Raw genomic sequence first — 17,637 nt, forward strand, 5'->3', positions numbered from 1 at the left:
AGACTTCCCACCCCAGTGAACATCTTATGTTGGACAGCTTTCTGACCTCTTTCCAGGTAAATATTCTTCTGTATTCCCAGCTTCAAGGTCTGGCCTTTGAGGTAAGATTATCTTCTAACTCATTCTAGAGAATGTGGTCTGCCTGATAGTACATTTGTGCATTAACTGGGGAGGCTTTCTGGAGATACAATTTAGTCCAAGTATATGGTTCTATTAAGAATTTCAGACCTGAGGGGCGCTTGGGTGGCTCATTCAGTTAAGCATCTAACTCTTGATTTTGGCTCAGGTCATGATCTCTCACTCTTCTGAGTTGGAGCCCCACATGGGCTCTGTGCTGACAGCGTGGAACCTGCTTGAGATTCTCCCTCTTTCTCTGTCCTTCCCCCACTTGCATTCTCTCTGGCTCTTTCAAAAGAAATAAAGGAACTTGGGGTGCCTGGGTGGCTCAGTTGATTAAGTGTCTGACTCTTGGTTTCTGCTCAGGTCATGATCTCATGGTTTGTGAGTTTGAGCTCTGCATTGGGATCTGTGCTGACAGCATGGAGCCTGCTTGACATTCTCTCTCTCTCTCTCTCTCTCTCTCTGCCCCTCCCCTGCTCACTTTCTCTGTCTCTCTCTCAAAAATAAATAAAGTTAAAAAAAACACTAAAAGAAAGAAAGAAAGAAAGAAAGAAAGAAAGAAAGAAAGAAAGAAAGAGAGAAAGAAACTAAGAAAAAAAAAAAAAGAATTTCAGATCCTAACAAGTCAATGAAGGGAGGAAGATTTTGACTAGGGACCTTCTGTCACCCTCTAATCAGGCCCCATATATGGCTGCCTGGTGGCTCCCTTGTTCTTGGGCTTCTATACATAAAAGTTCTAGGTATGGGCAGCCAGACACTCCCCTATATTAATCAAATTAATGCTTGACCTATACCTCAGTTTTCTCATTGGTTAAATGGGCATAATAGTAGTATTTACCTCATAAGGTTAGTATGAGAATTGCATGTCTTACAACAGTGCCCGGCACATAGCAAGAGCTTAATTAATAATTGTTAGCTCTTATCACTGTTATAACTCCAAGCCCACCACGAGTTCTGATGTTTGAAGTAAGCCCCAAATGGAAACCTGGTGGGTTCCCAAAGAAATAGGGCAGTTTTTAAACTCTAACTTACAAACAATCTGGTTTCTATCAAGCCCTTCTTACCAACCTCTTTCTCAAGTTCTTCTCCTGCAAATCCCTATTTTTTGAATTATTTCAGTCTATGAGCCTATTTCTGTGAGCTAAAGATACCTTAATTCTTCAACAATACTCAAAAACTGAGTCACTCTGTATTTATAGATAGTGTAAAATTTAGACACAGTCACAGTAAAAATAATGAAAATGCAAAGACTAAACTGACTGGTCCCCAGTTATGCCCTGACAACACCAAAGAGAGTTAGTGAATAAAGTTCCAGCTCTCTTCCATCTTAATGAGCTCGTTGCAAGAACCAGTTCAAACTAGATTTAGTGAAAGCCCTAAAGGAAAGGATGGGAATGATATTCCACTGTCTCTCTGTTACACTCTTAAACTCATTGGCAATCCTGTCTCGTGTTTCCTCCTTGTCCCCTGCCCTTTTTTTCACTGGAGGAGGGCTTTAGGGAAATAGTAAGAATGCTGCAGTAACAGAGGGAATTAATTTGACCGTGCTCTGAAGAAAGAGTGTGTTGATTTCCCACTAGCAATAGTCTCTCCACCCATCAGAGCAGAGCCAGGGATGTGGTACATTACACAAACCAGTCCCACTTGACCAGCTGTTTTTGGATATGTCAAGCCCAGAGTTCGGCCTCTTTACATAGAAACATGTTGCCTTCCTCGAATCAATTCCTGTGAGACGAGAGAAAATCCCGTGTGGCCCAAGCATGATGTAACAGGGATGTGTGCTTCAGAATTCGACACACCCTCGCAGTTCCTGGCATCTTTTTACCATAATAATCACACAGCCACAGTCTTGCTTCTGTGACCTTTGCAGGCCAGAGCTGCCTTACCTTGGCTGTATTTCTGAGCGGGCCTGGACAGGAAGATCCAGCTCTGCTTCCTACGGTCCTGTGGACGGGGCTGGGAAGTCAGGCCTGCCTTGCTGCATGTTCAGAGAGCTTAGCATTTAGATCAGGGCAGGCTTCTTGTGCATCTTTTTTTTTTTTTTTCCTGGTCATTTTTGTACTTCTGATTTAGTGTACAGAAAGGCAACAGGTCTTTGTCACTTGAAATTGCCTATAAGACTATTTGGTTGCGGGCACAGGGTGAGTGGCTCAGGCAGTTAAGTGTCCGACTTTGGCCTAGGTCATGATCTCACGGTTATGAGTTCAAGCTCTGCATCGGGCTCTGTGCTGACAGCTCAGAGCTTGGAGCCTGCTTCAGATTCTGTGTCTCCCTCTCTCTCACTGCCCTCCCCCACTCGCACTCTGTCTCTCTCTGTCTCAAAATTTAAACATTAAAAAAAAATTTTTTTTAAGAGTATTTAGTTGCTTCAGTAGGAGCTAGATTGAAACGTCCGAATCCAGATAACAATGAAACCAGCTCATTGCTACCTAAGTATGAGTGACATGACACTTCCATTAACTTTTGATTTTTTTAAATGTTTATTTACTCTTGAGAGAGTGAGGCAGAGAGAGAGGGGGAGGCACAGAATCTGAAGCAGGCTCCAAGCTCTGTCTGAGCTGTCAGACTCAGGAACTCACAAACTGGGATATCACGACCTGAGCCGAAGTTCAACGCTTAACTGACTGACCCACCCAGACGCCCCTAACTTTCCATTTTTTTTAAGTTAAAAATAAAGTTTAAATATGGTATTTGATGTCCGTGAACTTGCTAGTGATACAAACAGTTCTTACTTCTTCCTTTAGCAAAACCCAATGGTAATACTAATGGTAACATTAACAGTTTCAGTAATGGTAAGAAATCTCATTTGAAGCCTTAATGAGCAGGGCTACAGCCTGTATGTGAAATTTTACATTAGCCTTACACACAGAGACATTCTCACATGAGCGGCAAAGGCAAATAGATCACTGAACTATCTATCGTTCAGAACAGGGGAAGTCACTGACTTTCCTGCATATTTTTCACCCCCTCCTCCACCATAGTGGAAAAAAGCTAACATTTCTTAGGTACCTATGAAGTACCACATTTTTCATTAATTTCCTTCATCTCATTAATCTCTGCAATAAACCCATGAGGGTGGTATTATTGTGCTCCTTTAGAGATGCGGAAAGCGAGGCTTGGAGAAGTTGGGGTGCCCAAAATCATACAGCCACGATGTGAAGCCATGATTGACTAAATTGAAAGCATTTTACATTTTGTAATGATGATCATACTTGGCCATATTTTTTTAGCCCCCTAGAAGAATGATTTGAGGATAGTCACAAATTATATTGAGCACCCTTGAAAGGAGCTTTTTGGTTTATATAATACTTATGTGTATGGTGTGTGTGTGTGTGTGTGTGTGTGTGTGTGTAGCTGACCCTCAAAGCTATTGTTATGATAATGACACCAAATCACTACCTGATTGGAGATAGAACTAAAGCTGGAAAAGATGCCTCCTCTTTAATGTGGAGGTTCAGTCGCTTATGTTTATCTCCACTCTTTCTCATGACCCATCTGAAATGGTTTCAGTTTAATAATAATAATAAAATATTAATCCAAAAGGGCTAAGACATTGAGAATCACTTTGAGACATCGGCAGATTTCAACCAAGTATTAGAAGACAGGAAGTGATAGAAGATTGACAGGGCATGACAGAGGAAACTGCAAATCAAAGTGCCTTCAATGTAGTGTAACAGTAGAGCACAGGTTTTCTCAGGACTCAGAAGCACCAGATATCACAGAAGGTAGAGGAGATGACAACAGATTTGTTGAAAATTGTATATGAAATATTTGGACCCCCTTTGTCACGCTGGACAGCCAGCTGATAAATCTACAGCCCAGACTGAAGGCAAAAATTAGCTTTGGAGGGGCACCTGGGTGGCTCAGTCCGTTAGGTGACTGACTTCAGCTCAGGTCATGGTCTCACGGTTTGTGAGTTCGAGCCCTGCGTTGGGCTCTGTGTTGACAGCTCAGAGCCTGGAGCCTGTTTCAGATTCTGTGTCTCCCTCTCTCTCTGCCCATCCCCTGCTAGCTCGCTCTCTCTCTCTCTCTCTCTCTCAAAAATAAACATTAAAAAAAATTTTTTTTAATTAGCTTTGGAGAAAATGAATTAGAAAAATTTTAGGCTTAGGACTCCAAACAAAGCAGAAGATACGGGGAATCCTGTGGCTAAAACAAGGGATTACACCTGCCAAATGGTGATCTTTCTCTGCCCTGCTCTTAGAATGTGGAAACTAGGCAAGAGATTGGAGAACTCATTTCTGTAAATACCAATCCACCTCTAAGAAGTTATCTCTGTGTTTTGACATTGGTCACTTTCCAGTGAACCCCACCAGTTTACAAATGTTGTCCATATACATAGTATTTCTAATTTTATTTTTAGAATAAAATATATTTTGTGTTATATAATTTAAATATGACTGAACAGACAAGGATCACCAGACTTTGGAAGATGCCTCCCACATCAAAGAGGAAATAAAACAAACAGAAAAAAAGAGCCATGAGGAGTTAGAGATAATGCAAAATTTAGAAAAAAGAATAATCTCAGAGAATTAAAGATGATATAAGGACAAGAATAGGATGTGCTGAATTAGAAATAGAAGACAAGAAAGAGATCCTGGAAATTAAAAACTTTATGCTAGCCAACATACCTTCAGTTAAAAGGATGGGAGATAATACCAAGTGATATTATTTGCTATTTCAAATTATGTGTAAGCATTAAGTTCATTAAAAACAAAATAAGAACAATCATCTAAAACCACAAACAGATTTAAAACAGAAAAAGAAGGTGGCAGGGTTGAATGGGGGAGATAATAAAGATGTGTATTGAATCAGAATTTGGCTTGGGAGACTCGATGTAGAGAATGGTAGAGTATGGCCCTCAGAAAGTCAGTGCTTCCACAAAGCAAGAGGAACATTGACAAAAACTGCCAAAAATCAACCTTTCAGAACTCTGGAAATTAACGACAGGCTTGCAACAATTTGAAGAGTGTTTACTCAAGAAAAGCAGAAGAATCTTGGTAAGAACAGCAACATTTGTGGCATTTTAACTTTCCCTAATCCCATCCTCCTCCTCCCCAGCTCTGCAGTAATCTTGAAAGCCAACCATCTTTCAATTACAGTAACATTGTAAACCAGCAGCCTAGCAGCCACTGGAGGAATCAGAACAGGTTTCGAGCTCCCCAAAAGCCGGATCCAAGAGAATTGTCAACGTGTGACCTGTTTGGCAGCTCACTGAAAACTCTATTCTCAGGGCTTGTCTCTTTTGCCCTGCCTCAGAGCTTGGTCTATGTGAACAGCCCTACTCAACAGGGAATTTGTTGAAAACAGTCAGTGGCAATTACTTACCATTATGACTGCCTAAGGCCCCATTACCAAGTAGGGATAACAAGAGGCTGACCCCCTCCAAAAAAAAAATTGTAAAGAAAATAACTGGGGGATGAGATGTCCTCAGGGACCTTTGTAAATGTCCCACATATACCAGGGAACCTAGAAGTCTATACACATGCACAGGGCTTTGCTCATGCACAGGAAGGACCTAAGAAGACCCTAAGCTCTCACTTCTGGCTGACCTTAAGTCTCTGTGTAAGTAGGAAATAAAGGTTAAGACAGAGTTTTAAACTACTTGCTAGAGTGCTGAAGGCATGCCCCAACACACACAGAGACCCTTGGCAAAGGTAGGGAGACTTACTGGCTCAAGGCATTTAGGGAATATTTTCGATCATTAGCTATTTAGTCATTAGTCACTAGGTGATTTCATGTACAAAGGATCCTCAATAAAAATAGTTGGCTGACTTCTCATCAGAAACCATAGAGGCCAGAAGACAGTGGAATGACATATTCAAATTGCTGAAACAAAGACTGTCAACCAAGGATTATATATATAGCAAAACTATCTTTCAAGAATGAAGGATAAATTAAGACATTCTGAGAAATAGAAAATCTGAGATTTTGTCACTAATATACCTGACCTATAAGAAATACTAAAAGGAGTTCTTCAGGCTAAAGTGAAAAGACACTAGAGGGTAAGTCAAATCCACATGTGAAAACAAAGAGCATTGGTAAAGATAAATACATAGGTAAATACAAAAGACAGGATGAATGTATTTTTTTGATAATTTTTTTCTTCCCCTGATTTAAAAAACAACTGCATAAAGCAATAAATATAAAACTGTTGATGGACCTGAAATGTATAAAGATGTAATTTATATAACAGTAGTACAAAGGAAAATAGGATAATGGAGCCTTATTGGAGCAAAATTTTTATAATTAATGGAAATTAAAGTGTTGATCTGAAATAATTTTTTTTAATTTAAAATTTTAATAACAATTCCCAGGGAAACCTATAAGAAAATAGCTCAAAAATATGTAGTAAGAGAAATAAGAGAATTAAAATGGTATTCTAGAAAAATATCTAACATAAAGAAGTCAGTAATGGAAAAATATAGGAACAAAAAACTGTAAGATACACAGAAATGTATACACACAAATAGCAAAATGGCAGACATATCCTACCTAGTCAATAATTATATTAAAAGTAAATGAACTAAATACTCCAATCAAAAGCAGAGATTGGCAGAATAGGTAAAACAAACAAACAAACAAAAACATAATATGATCCAACCAAATCCTGTCTACAAGAGATACACTTTAGAGTCAAAGACACAATTGGTTGAAAGTAAAAGAATGGACAAATACATACCATGCAAATAGCAATATTGTGATTTAGATGACCCAAACATATTTTCTACAGTTCCTAGCTCACAGATTCCAAAACTTTTAGATTTCGGAGCAATAAGAGCAACAGAGCATCTTTTGTTATAATATTTAGTCTTTTGTTTTCAGTTCCTGAAAATGCTTCAGAGCATTGTGAAATGGTCGTTTTATTATTCATGACAAGCCCTTTCCACCACAAATGAATGGATTCATGGCAATGAAGGTGATTTTTGCAAAGCACCTAAGGATGTGATCTGGTTACCAGGAAAACCAACCATAAATAAGGGGGTTTGAACTTTTAATTTCACACCCTGATTTCCAGGGAAGGGAAAGGGACTAAAGTTTAAGTGGATCATTAATGGGTAATGAGTTAATGAAGCCTCCACAAAATCCAAAAGGAGGCGGTTTGGATAGGCCCACGTTGGGATCCTGAATGCTTCCACATGCCACCATCCTGAGCCCCAAGCTCCATAAGGACAGAAGCTCCATTGTTCAGGAACTTACCCTATACATCTCTTCATTTGGATGTTGATTACTATTCTTTAATATACTTTGTAATCAGTAAGTGGGTTTTTCTGCGAGCCTTCCTAGCAAATTAATGGAACCCAAGGAGGGGGCATGGGAACCTCTGACTTATAGCCAGTCAGTCAGAAGTACAGGTAGCAACCTGGTCTTGTGATTGGCATCCTGAGGTGGAGGGGGCCATTGGAACCTCCAAAATGTGGCCAGTTTGTCAGAAGCACAGGTAACAACATGAGCTTGTTACTGGCATCTGAAGTGGAGGCAGTCTTGTGGGACTAAGCACTTTGCCTATAGAATCTGATTCTAGCTCCAAGTAGATAGTGTCAGAGTTAAGTTGAATTCTTGGATGCCCTGTTGGTATCCAAGAATAACATTGTGGTGTGGGAAAGCCTCCACATACACACACACTGCAATTGGGTTCAGTAACCCCTTTACAGTGACCAAATGAGAGCTGGTTACTAATATCAGACAAAATAGACTTTAAGACAAAAATTATTACTAGAAACAAAAAAGATTAAAAGAATAAAAAGGTGAGTCCATCAGGAAGACATAAGAAGAATAAACTTATATGCACCCAACAAATGAACCCCAAAATACATGAAGCAAAAGCTGAAAATTGAAGGGGAGTAATAGACAAATCAATAATAATACTTGAAGATTTAATACCCACTTTCAATAATAGAACAACTAGGCAGAAGGTCAGCAAGTAAATAGAAGACCTGAGCAACACTATAAACCAATCTGATAAGCATTTGTAGCACATTCCACTTGATAATAGCAGATACACATTTTTCTCAAGTGTACATGGAACATTCTCCTGCACAGACCATATTTTAAACCACAAAATGAGTCTCAATAAATGAAGAAGGAAATCATGTAAACATCTCTAGTCACATAGAATAAAATTAGTAGTCAATAATAGAAGAAAATTTGGGAAATTCTCAAATGTGTGCAAGTTGAACACACACTCACTCCTAAATAAGCAATAAATCAAAGAAAAGATAACAAGGAAAATTAGAAAATACTTTGAGAAAGCAGAAACAAAACTACAACACACCAAAACTTATATGATGCAGCTAAATCAGGCTTAAAGGGAAATTTATAGCTTAACTGCCTATATTAAAAAAGAATTTTATTGCATAGAAGTAATACTTCAGTAAAATTGACATTTAATATAGAAAGAATGACCCATATTCTTTGACTATATACATTTATATGCTATCTATATATGTGTAGTCACTAAATTCTCTCTGATGTTAGTATAATTTGGGGAAAATCACTAACCCTTTCAAACTTCATGTAAAATTCACTGAAAAAAAATCCGAACATGGTTTTAAAAATATATGGACAAATACTAAGCTTATAGATAACTATAAGCATGCTAAAGTATTTAGGGGAAAGTGCACTGATGTTTGCAATTGACTTTGAAATGCAACGACAACAGAATATAACATGGGTTGATAGATGGGTAGATATATGCTAAAAACAAGTATAATAAAATGCTAAGGTATAATCTACTTGATAAGTTTATGGGTACCCACTAAAAAATTCTTTCAACTTTGCTGTATGTTTGAGAATTTTCATAATAAAATGTTGGGGAAAAAATAAACTCAAAATGCCACTCTGACCCTGAACTATTACTATCATAATTTACAAAGTTAATATCTTATTGGTCTGAGGAACTTAACGTTTTCTTTAGGGAGCTAGCTCTTTTAGTTTATATGCTTTGGGAACCCGGTATATTATAGATAAACATTTTTAAATAATCACCAGAGAGATGTTATAAAAGAGTATAGTGATACTCTATGGGGGAATAAGGTCTTGTAACCTCAGGACCAAACTTTGTAAAAGAATCTTCTGAGTCTAGAATTATATTTCATTCGGAATTCAAATCAACTTAATTTCTACCCCTAATTTCTGTAGGGAAAGTTGTAAAGTAGACCACATGTAGATAAATTAATAAGTTCATGCCTGCTCAAATATGGTTCATTTTTCCACCCTGTCATTTTCCAGTACTTTATGACTTCTGCAGATCTTACTCCCCTATTTGGAGAAGGCAGTTTAGATGCCATTAAATTCATTCTCCACTCTCCTCTCATAATCTTGCAAAGCTGTCGGTACTGACACTTCAGTGTTCCACAGAGAGTGATTTTCCAAGTGATGAAGCAGATTCCAATCAGTATACGATCCAGATAAGGACTGGGAGCTGGACCTCTGCCACCTTTCCCTCCAGCTCTCTTAACACAATGACTAGGGAATTCCTTTGAGGATCACTGGGTACACTTCAAGCCCCTCTGCCCACCCCCCCAGGTCCTGTGGCCTCTTTCCAGCCACAGAGATCTTCCTGTCTGGAGCGTTTCCGGCTTTCTGTCCCTAGGCTTGGAGAATTCAGCTCAACCTGGGGAAGAGACAGAAGACTTGAGGTTATCAAAAGCCTGTTGAATTATCTGATGCAAGACTGACTGCCTTGTTTGCCTCCCTGGCTGTCTTCCTGGGCTTCAAAGCAGCTGAGAAAACAACCTTTTTCTAAGTCTTGGACAAGGAGGAAAATCCCTGGCATGAAGAATTTCTGTCACAGACACTTGGTACAGCTAGAGGAAAGGTTTGTTTAGCTTAGCAATGGGTTTTATTAGCCTAGACATCCAGTTGAAGTGAGAAAATAGGGTCCCTGTTGAAGGACATTTCAGAGTCAGTAGGTTTCCTCCCTTGCTTCTCAGAAGGACCTCTGCATGCAGATGAAAGTATTAGATGTATTCAACAAGGACATCACTGCCGAATTCATCAACCACCACATAATTTGTCGATCACAGAGGAGGCTGAAGCAGGGTTAATTAAATAATTGTGGATAGATATGAAGTCACATTTCTCAGCTGTCTCAATTGCTTCCCACCCCAGTTTTCTTGGCTGAACATGTTACATTGTCTTTGGACTCTAAATTTTGTAGCAGAGAGCAGAGATAGAAAGAAAGCCAGGTTTACCACCTGCCCCTTACAAAAAGAAATTCTTCTTATTCTTTTCCTCTGCCAGCTGGTTTTACTCTGCCTTTCGCCCCCAACCAATGTGAGATTTGGGGTAGTGGTTGCGAAGGAGAAGGAAATAGAAGAGAGGAAGGATTCATTAGCAGTGTTAAGGGAAGCCTTCCTGGCACAAGAATTAGAGAAGAGAAAGTGGAAGAATTGGTGCCAGATTACCCTCAGCACATGGCTGCTTATTCATGTCTCCTTTCCTGGGCCATAAAGGCAAAACTCACTTTTTCCTAAATTTGAGGCTGTATTGCAGAAACTCAGGTAAACTGCCAGGACCAGAACTCTATAAAAGCAGCCTCCAGGAAGGCCTGTACCCAAGGTTCCTGACATCTTTGTGTGTCTGCTCCACACTGGCTTTTCTGACCACCCATGGAGGAGAAGGCCTGGGCTGGGTTGCTCCAGATGAGGGTCACACCTACACTTTAGAATGACACAGGCACTATCCCTAGAAGGTGTCACCATACTGGAGAAGGCCTGAGGTTCCTATGGCCAGCACTTTCTGTTCTATGGCTCCTTTTCCACTTTCTGAGCCTCTTAGAAGTGGGATCAGGCCAGGAAAAACATGTGATGCTATAGCAAGCTGAAACCAAAGACTTGACTTTGGACCTGCCCAAGCTGAGAATCTTGGCAGTGATTGACTGGGCAAGCTGCTCTTTTCTATGGCATCTTCTAAGTCTCCCAACTTTGGGGAGGGGTGCCAGCTAAGTCTTCAAAGTGGGTATGAGTCAGGGCTTCTGATGGTCAACAATTTGTGCATTTCTTCACTGCTTCATTTTTTTGGTTTTATAATTCACCTTCTGTTATGTATTTGGCACCATACTGGAGGTTGGTGGGACTAGGAGAAGCAGCAATGATGGTCTCTACCTTCAAATACGTGGTAGTAGGTCCAGGTAACATTCACTGTGAAACAGTGGAGAAAGCAGTAGGCACCATTAGAGAGGTATAGATGGAGTTTGAGGGGATTAGAGAAAGATTACCTCAGGCTGGAGCAATGGCATGGGCTTTCTGGGAGAGGTGGCAGTTGTATGGGATTCAAGGAGTAGGTAGGATTTGGACATTCAGAAATGAAGGGCAGAGACAAGACTGCCAGTGTGGATGCTTGTGAACTTCCAACCTCCAAGGCAGCTTGCATGGATGTCTTATCCAACTCCCTTCTTTGTCTTGACTTGTGCAATATCCAGGCTGCAGAAAAAAAATGCCCTTATTGTCTGTAATACATCTTGCCTCATTTGATGTATTATCCCAGAAAAGTAGATTCATCTGTGCATGACACATTGGGGGCTACCATCATGGTGGTTCAAAAACAGACTATAGAACCATCTGGCTTGGGCTGGAATCCCGACTTCAGCACTTATAAGCCACCTACCTCAAAGTGTTGTTGTTTTCTCCTTCATCATTATCGTCATCACTGTGGGAACCCCGGAAGGCTCCCTCACCCATCCTGATCCTGTAGGACTTTCCACTATTTTAGATCCATTAATCTCCTTTGAGAGTCTTATATTTAAAATGCAAACACCAGAAAGGGTAACCCTAGAAGGTTTAAATCAGCTGCCACTTTAAAGCTAATGAGAATCAGCTGACAATGTATTTGCTCAAAGCCAAATAGGCACCTGAGGGGACACAAAAGAAGGAGAATAGGGTCTGTAAGGGGAGGCCAGTGAGCCCCAAAGGCTGACTTCTCTTTCCACATTTTATTTAGAATACCTAGGCCTCTGTGTGTTCACTTGTAAATTGGGAGAAAACTTCACACATAAAGTGTGAAAAATAGGGATAAAGTGAAGAACAGTGAGGAAAATACTCACTGGTCATTTTCAGAGCCCACTTTGTGCAAAGCACTGGGTTGGGCCCTATAAAAGGGATGGATGTGGGATCAAAGAAAGTGCTCTGATCTTTGCAATCCCATCGAAAATTCAGGACATACACATAAGAAATAAATTGAGGTAGAAATAGATAGCAGTCCTTTAAAAAGTGCGAATTCACACAGTGCAGATTGAATCTGCCTGGTCCACAGTAGGTATTCAATAAATGTTTGTTGATGAATGGATTGAATGAATGAATGAGTGAGTGCCCAGGAAAAAGAAACTCATAGTAGAATGTCAATGGGAAAAAAAACCCAAAGGCCTAAAGACCTCCCTGTATTGTCTGTCTTCTGCCACCAGACTGTCAGCTCCATGAAAGCAAGGACCTTGTCTGTCTCATCCCCTGCTATCTCCCCTGCATCCAGAACAGTGCCTAGCACAAAGGAAAGTGCCCAGTAAATATTTGTGGATTGAATGAGTACATGGATAGTACTTGGATACTATTTGTAGTACTTGAATAAGTACTTGGATAGTATTTGTGGATTGAATAAGTATGTGGATAAGTACGTGGATAGTGGGTAGGGGGTACAAGTAATGGAAATTATGTCCAGATAGTAGTGGGATTTGGAATCCAACACATCTATACCTTAAATGTTCTTCAAAAGAATTTTAATATATTGATGATCACTTTCCTTGCAAGAATAGGTGAAGAGAGGAAAAAGTATATTCATTAGAGTATTAAGTCAAGCTAGTCTGATATAAAGGAAACATTAAAAACAAAAACAAAAACAACAACCTAGCTATTTGCAGGTGGGATAACAGCTCACAACACCACACACCTGCCCTGTGTGGCCTTAGGCTTTGGCCTAAGACACTTTGGCTTTCTGAGCCAAAGTGTCTGCACTCATTCTTGCCCACCTACATATCTGTGAACCCTCAGAGGATTCCAAAGCCAACCTCACACATTGCATGCAAGGTTAAGTATGATTTAAAAAAAATGTTCATCTAGCATCTTGGAATTTTATTAAGCAGCCAGGCCCTCCCTGCAGGTCATGATGTATTGCAGAAGGTAGAATGACATTTGACAACAGCACAAGTCAGACAACGATTAGAGCACACCAAATGTAGGAGATGACTGAACATCTGAAACAAAATAGCCCAAATCATCTACTAGGGAGGTTTGTTTGCATTAGAAAAGGATAATTTCTAGTTTGAAAGGTAGAAAGGCACAAGAGCGTGGGGTATTCACTCAAGTCTTAAAAAGGGAAGACTCTCTATGTATTCACAAAGATACATGGCAAGCATCACTTTTTTCCTGAAATCTGTTGGGCTAGAAAATGAATTTACTCTTCTCCTCTCTAATATGTAACACTAAAGAATCTTCAGATCAGAAAACTCATATTGAAAGAAAGAAAGAAAGAAAGAAAGAAAGAAAGAAAGAAAGAAAGGAAGGAGGGAGGGAAGAAGAGAGGGAGAGAAGTATGGAGGAAGGAAGGAAGAGAGAGGGAAAGAAAGAAAAGAAAAAAGGAAGAATGAAAGGAAGGAAAAGAAGAAAGAAAACTATTAAAAGCAAACACACCTTCACCCCACTTCACCCTTCACTTCCAGTTGTTCTTCTGTTTGTCAGTTTCTCTTTTGGAATTTAGGCTCCAATCCAAACACATCGCACCCAGTATGATTTGTTGAATGAGAAGACCATCACTTCTCTTGTTCCAGATACTGTGTCTCTACTAATACAACCTGAGACCATACTAGATTTTTGTGAACCACATTTCACAACCAACTTGTATTGAACTATAGTTAACTAACACTCCTAATCCATTTTCTGAATGCTATTCTGTAAGCCATTCTGTAACCAGTAGTTGGTCCGTTGTATTCAAGGACAGGGCCTTACATACATTTTAATAAAATTTCATTCTGAAAGATTTGTAGGATTTGTCCCAACCTTCTAGTCAAACTGAGATTTGTTTTGTTATTATGATTGTCTAATCCAATATAACGACTCTTTGCATTTTTTGTCTTCTGTTACCACATTCAGCATCCCATCAATAGGTTTAATTACATGATCCACAAGTCCAAATGTCACCTTTTTAGTAAGGTCTTCTCTTAATACTCTATTTAAAATTGACCCTCTCCTCAGTTCCAATACACTTCCTATACTCTTTCTCTGCCTTTTTTCCCTCCATTGCATGCATAATCATTTAATATACCATATATTCTACTCACTTTATTTATTATCTTTTTCGTCCTTTAGAATATAAACTCCATTAGGGTGGCAATTTGGGGCAGTTCTGTTCCATGGTGGATCCCATATTTGTTGTATGGATGGGGTTGAGGACATCAGTGTCCTTGTCCAGGTCAGTGAGAATGCTGAACATGGACAAGACCAAGGCTAGAATCCAATGCATTCTACTAGAGGTTGCTATTGATCTTCGTGTCACTTACAAACCCACTTAATGGTATTGGCATCCAGCCCAACTTGTCTTTACTCTATCCCAGAAGGATATTGAGAATTTGTTACATTTTTTTTGCAGAAAATCAGATATTTCATGTTGGTGGTAGCCCTCAGATCTATCAATCTGGAAGTTCTTTCCAAAAAAAAAGGAAGTGCGATTCATCTGACACAACTGATCGCTTCCTCTTTCTAACTGCATACAAATCATCCTTTTGATGACCGATTTTAAACCCTGCTCAGGAAGGACAGGGCATTTATCAATGACCTGTCCAAAGTCCATGATTCTCTGGAAGGGAGGTCTTTCCAGGTGTGAGGTCCCTCCAGGCGAATGTCTCTTGGCTTATTCACAGTGGGCATGTGCTCCCTAGGAGTGGAAGTGTTCAAATGATGGAGGTGACACCACTGACCCACTGACCCATAGCTTTAGATCCTGTTTGTTGTGCTGCATTGGAATATCTTATTTTTTTCCCTTAGTGTCAGATTTTTAGTCTATAAAGTAAAAATGGTTAATATTATTTTCAAAAATATAGTATGATACTTTATTGATTACTATTTATTTATACCCTTTTGGTTTCATGTGCAATTATGCAGACAAGAAAGATCTGAGGTTTGGGATATGTTTAATTTATTTCTACTGCTCTTTGATCTAAAGGATTTATATTTCTTGTCTCCATTTCCTTTTTTTCCCATTCTTTCTGACACAACTGTGGTTGAGGGCCTTGTCATCTCAGCCCTGAATTATCACAATAGCTTTCTAATTGGCTCCAGGACTCCTGTCTCTTGCTTCTTCATCTTAGATTCTTCAGTCGGGCTAATTTCCTGGAACCCAGCTGTTCAAAATGCGGTCTATGGACCACAGCATCAGCATCTCCTAGGAGCTTGCTAGAAATGCAGATTATCAGGCCCTACTGAATGAGAAATTGCATGTCAACAAAACCTGTAGGTGACTCATACGTACATTGAAGTTTGAGAAGTACTATCTTCTTTTCTGTCATGCCCTTCTCCTGCCATTGGGCATCCATAAACTTCACATTGAACCGTCCCTAAACTAACTCTGTCAGAAAGGTTCCACCTAATTTTCAGGTGAGGTGTGTTGACATGAAGATGCTAATGCCCACCTATACGACCTACTCATTGGGTCTAAGAATGATGAGCAAATTTATTTACATAACTCTAGAGCAGTAATAAAGCAGTAGTAAATTACTGAGATTTAACTTGAGTTGAATCCTTCTGGTAAAAGTAAAGTATTTTAGGAGTGCCTGGGTGGCTCAGTCGGTTGAGCGTCCAACTTCGGCTCAGGTCATGATCTTGCAGTTCGTGAGTTTGAGCTCCGCGTCAGGCTCTGTGCTGACAGCTCAGAGCCTAGAGCCTGATTCAGATTCTGTGTCTCCCTCTCTCTCTGCCCCTTCCCTCTCATGCTCTGTCTCTCCTTGTCTCTCAAAAATGAATAAACATTAAAAAAAAAAAAAGTAAAGTATTTTGATTTTTGATGAGTGAAAAGTAAGGAGTACTTGGGAAGCATATGGGACGAGTTGATTGGAAATGTTTTTCTTAGTTTGGCTCAGTGACAGGAATTTTAATATACTTAATTTGATCTTCACAATAATCCCACTTAGGTGGGTGTTATTATCCCCATTTTACATGTGAGGAAACTGAGAATCAAAAAGGTTAGGTTGTGCAGAACCACGGTATTGGTTAGAATTCAGGCTACAAACACCATAGTAACAAAGACATTTGGAAACTCAGTGGTTCAGACAAGTGGCTCTGTCCTGAGATGGACAGGTGATCCCAGGTGGGAAGCACTGATGCTTTGTGAGGTCACTCAGCTTCCTGCTCCCAAGTTGCTTCATCATCTCCCAGGATGTCCACCTCCATGTAGTTAAAGCCAGTTCCTGCCCTTGGGAACAGGGAAAGGGAAAGTGGAGAGCACACAATGATTTAATGAAAACATTAGTTTTCAAAACATTGGAAGTGTTACCTGTCACTTGTACTCACAGACTGTTAGTCAAAGCTTGATCACATGGTCACCCCCCAGTTGCAAAAGTGGCAGAGAAGTGTTGAAACCTGGGGAGTTGTTAACTAAACAGAAGAAGAGGGGGTGGCTATTAGGGGAAAATTGGAGGTCTTATAATAGGCACCATGCTGATTAGGGGAAGAGCCTAGATTCAAACTCTATGACTACAACCTATGATCTTTCCACCACATTATACCACCAGAGTTGACAATCAGTAAATGTTTGCTGTATTGAGATAAATTGAGATATTACATTTAAGCCTTTTGGTGATTTGAAATTACTTCTTCCTTCTCTCTTGCCTCCCTGATTACCTAAGTGGCTCTGTGTCACACTATCCCTATCTTTGATGATGTTAATTTGTCAAGCAGGAAACTAGTCTTCATCTTCCTTCATAGAGGTTCAGTGGAACCCTATGAAGTATGAGAATAGGTGTTAATGATAATACTTTTTTAATGACCAAATGACTATCCCTTTTATTTTTTATTATTTTTATTTTTTTTAACTTTATTTATTTATTTTGAGAGAGAAAGAGTGTGCAAGCAGGGGAGGGGGCCAAGAGAGAGGGAGACAGAATCCCAAGGAGGCTCTACATGTCAGCACAGGGCCTGACATAGAGCTCGATCCCATAAATGATGAGATCATGACCTGAGCCGAGATCATGATCTGAGACACTTGACTCACTGAGCCACACAGGCACCCCATGACTATCCCTTTTAAAGTAGGTATTTTGTTAGGAGAAAGCCATTGCTCAAAATATTTGTTGATATTTTGTGTTGGCTGGTATATCATTCAACTCTTGCTGCAGTGATGCTTCATGACAACACCACCAAAATCTCAGAGGCATAGAGTAATAAGCACTTAACTAATGTGTATGTGGTTCTCTTGGGGGTCAGCAGTGTGGACTGGGTGTGGCTGGCCAGCACTGCACCAGGTGTCTCTCAACCTCCTTCTGAGATAGCCGGTTAGCTTGGACGTATTTTTCTCTCACAGTAGCAGAAGCATAAG

At 39.9% G+C, this 17,637-nt stretch overlaps 1 protein-coding gene across 10 annotated transcripts in view; it reads left to right on the forward strand.

Annotated features, from left to right (window-relative positions):
- Nucleotides 1-17,637, forward strand: part of RAD51B (RAD51 paralog B) — a 715,946-nt gene that overhangs the window by 542,429 nt on the left and 155,880 nt on the right. The gene's annotated exons all lie outside the window — the stretch shown is intronic.

The sequence above is a fragment of the Acinonyx jubatus genome, chromosome B3, assembly GCF_027475565.1.
Source record: "Acinonyx jubatus isolate Ajub_Pintada_27869175 chromosome B3, VMU_Ajub_asm_v1.0, whole genome shotgun sequence".
NCBI classification, from domain to species: domain Eukaryota; kingdom Metazoa; phylum Chordata; class Mammalia; order Carnivora; family Felidae; genus Acinonyx; species Acinonyx jubatus.